The 3,604-nt window shown below is 41.3% G+C and overlaps 1 pseudogene; it reads left to right on the top strand.

Moving 5' to 3' along the window:
• The first annotated feature begins 887 nt into the window (after positions 1 to 887).
• Positions 888 to 3,083, top strand: LOC131479209 (pre-mRNA-processing factor 39-like; annotated as a pseudogene).
• Positions 3,084 to 3,604: the final 521 nt, after the last annotated feature.

Below are 3,604 nucleotides of genomic sequence, written 5' to 3' on the forward strand. Positions count from 1 at the left end.
GAGTGAATCAGCAGACGAAAAATCTTCCTCTCTGTCTCTCCTCTCTGTACGTCTGACTTTCCAATAAAATTTTTCTAAAAATTTAAAAATAAAAAAAAATATCTCTATCTCCATTGGAAAGACAGATTGCACATAGAGACAAACATCTTCCAGCTACCAGTTCACTCCCCAAATGGCTGCAACAGCCAGGGCCAAGCTGAACCGATCTGAAAATAGGAGCCAGGGCCTTCCTTTGGGTCCCCCATGTGAGTTCAGGGTCCCAAGGCCTCAGACCTTTCTCCACTGATATTCCTGGCTACAAGTAGGGAGCTGGAGAGAAAGCAGAACAGCTGGGACACAAAGCAGCACACATGGGATCCAGGTGCCTCCAGGGCAGGGGAGGGAGAGGTCATCTAGTGGAGCCATAGCCCCAGGCCTCCTTTCACTTTGAAGTTGGGGGTATCCTGTGTCCATGGAGAAGGTGAAGGATGAGAGGGAGCCTGGAGCTGAGAGGACTTCTGTCTACATGCCTGATGAGAGGCTCGAGTGGAGCCTCCAAGAACACCCAGGAAGCGGTGAGGTGGGCCCCCAGGGCATCTCCAGCAGGTCCCGGCCTCCACCGGGAAATGCACTCCCTAGTTCTCCCCTCAGGGCGAGGCCAGAGCGCCACGGACCACGTGACCCGCTCGCCTCCCGGGACCGCGACGCATGCGTAACGTGTTCTAGACACAAGGCCGTGGCGCTGGAGGCGGTGGCGGCGGCTCCGGTGGCTGTGGAGACTGAGGCGGCGGGAGTTGCATCGTCGTCGGCTAGACTGGTCCAGGCTTGGGCTCATGGCATCCAGTGGCACCCATCGTGAGTGAGGTCACTAACTGAAGGCTAAATAAAGAGTCATGCAAAATTCCCACATGGATGAGTACAGAAATTCTAGCAATGGCAGCACAAGCAGCAGTTCAGAGGTAGTGGTAGAACATGCTCCCGATTTCAGCACTGAGATTATGAATGTTACAGAAATGGAACTGTCACCTGATGGCTCTCCCAGTGTGAATGCATCTACAGAAGAAAGTGAAATGGCGAATGCTGTGGACCTTCCTGTGACAGTGACAGAAACAGAAGCAACTTTCCCTGCAGAATATGACAAATTTTGGAAAACTGTTGAGAATAATCCTCAGGATTTTACAAGCTGGGTATATTTGCTTCAGTATGTAGAACAGGAGAGTCACTTGATGGCTGCCAGGAAGGCATTTGACAAATTTTTCGTGCACTATCCATATTGCTATGGTTACTGGGAAAAGTATGCAGACCTTGAAAAGCGACATGACAACATAAAACAATCAGATGAGGTTTATCGGCGGGGTCTTCAGGCAATACCTCTTAGTGTTGACCTTTGGGTACATTATATAAACTTCTTTTTTTAAAGTATTTTTTTAAATTTATTCATTAATTACATTGTGTTGTAATGACATAGAATCTGGGATTCTCCCCCCCCCACCCTCCCCCCATGGTGGATTCCACCACTCCGCTCATTATATAAACTTCTTAAAAGAGACATTGGACCCTGGTGATCCTGAGACCAGCAACACGATCAGAGGAACTTTTGAGCATGCTGTTCTAGTTGCAGAAACAGACTTCCGATCTGACAGACTATGGGACATGTATATAAACTGGGAAAATGAACAAGAAAACCTGAGAGAAGTTACAGCCATCTACAATCATATCCTTGGTATTCCGACACAGCTGTATAGTCATCATTTTCAGAGATTTAAAGATCATATACAGAATAACTTGCCTAGAGATCTTTTAACTGATGAACAGTTTATTCAGCTGAGAAGGGAATTAGCATCTGTTGATGGACATAGTGGTGATGACGGTCCACCTGGTGATGATCTGCCATTAGGAATTGAAGACATAACTGATCCAGCAAAGCTAATTACTGAAATAGAAAACATGAGACATCGAATCATTGAGATTCATCAAGAAATGTTTAATTATAATGAACACGAAGTTAGTAAAAGGTGGACTTTGGAAGAAGGTATTAAAAGACCTTATTTTCATGTGAAACCATTGGAAAAGGCACAGCTTAAAAACTGGAAAGAATATTTAGAATTTGAAATTGAAAACGGGACTCATGAATGAGTTGTGGTTCTCTTTGAAAGAGGTATCATATCATGTGCCCTCTATGAGGAGTTTTGGATTAAGTATGCCAAGTACATGGAAAACCATAGCATTGAAGGAGTGAGGCATGTCTTCAGCAGAGCTTGTACTATTCATCTTCCAAAGAAACCCATGGTGCATATGCTTTGGGCAGCTTTTGAGGAGCAACAGGGCAATATTAATGAAGCCAGAAATATCTTAAGAACATTTGAAGAATGTGTTCTAGGATTGGCAATGGTTCGTTTGCGAAGAGTAAGTTTAGAACGTCGGCCTGGAAATATGGAAGAAGCTGAGCATTTGCTTCAGGATGCCATTAAAAATGCCAAATCAAGTAATGAGTCATCCTTTTATGCTATCAAACTAGCCCGGCATCTTTTCAAAATACAAAAAAATCTTCCAAAGTCAAGGAAGGTGTTTTTAGAAGCCATTGAAAGAGACAAAGAGAACACAAAGTTATACCTCAATTTACTTGAAATGGAATATAGTGGTGACCTCAAACAAAATGAAGAAAATATCCTCAGTTGTTTTGACAAAGCTGTACATGGATCATTACCTATTAAAATGAGAATTACATTCTCTCAAAGAAAAGTGGAATTTCTTGAAGATTTTGGTTCAGATGTTAATAAGTTTCTGAATGCTTATGATGAACATCAAACACTCCTAAAAGAACAGGATTCCTTAAAAAGGAAAGCAGAAAATGGATCAGAAGAACCAGAGGAGAAGAAAGCACATACGGATGACACAACCTCATCATCTACACAGATGATTGACGGTGATTTACAGGCAAATCAAGCTGCATATAATTATAGTGCCTGGTATCAATACAATTATCAGAATCCTTGGAATTATGGGCAGTATTATCCTCCCCCTCTGACGTGATGGCAAAATAGAAATTTCAGATGGAGTGTGTGAAAAGTATATTTTATTTTAATGAGGGATGTGAACATAAAGTTGTTGTATTTGATAACTTGTCTTCTTTTCTGTGTAACATTTGTTAAGTAATGGGGGGGGGGAATGTCAGGCAGTAGCTTACCACAGATAATATTTCCTACCATTTATAAAATTTACTTTTTATTGAAGAAATTTTTTTTTTAATTTTTGCATTAAGTGGTCTAGAATTCTTTTGCAAACCATTTGCAAGTTTTGTAGCCTTAAGGGCAGGAAAAAAAAACCTGACTGCAAATCATGTCAGAGTACAAGATTCTGAAAACCTAAGGGCTGGTTATTAAATAGGTTTTACTTCTGTGAAAACCAACCAATGTAAACTTTTGCTAACAAGGGTTTGTCTGTATGTTTCAATTATACTTGTGAATTTGGATCTGACTGCAAAGACACTATTAAAATGCTATGCCTTGGAATAGAGTATAAATGAGAATGTTGAAAATGTTTGCATCTCTTTAAAAATGAAAATCATATCAATTGTTTCAGGAGACTTTGTATTTAGAACATTCATGTAAAACTGTGAGCAAGT

This window comes from Ochotona princeps, unplaced genomic scaffold (genome assembly GCF_030435755.1).
Source record: "Ochotona princeps isolate mOchPri1 unplaced genomic scaffold, mOchPri1.hap1 HAP1_SCAFFOLD_101, whole genome shotgun sequence".
Taxonomy (NCBI): Eukaryota; Metazoa; Chordata; class Mammalia; order Lagomorpha; family Ochotonidae; genus Ochotona; species Ochotona princeps.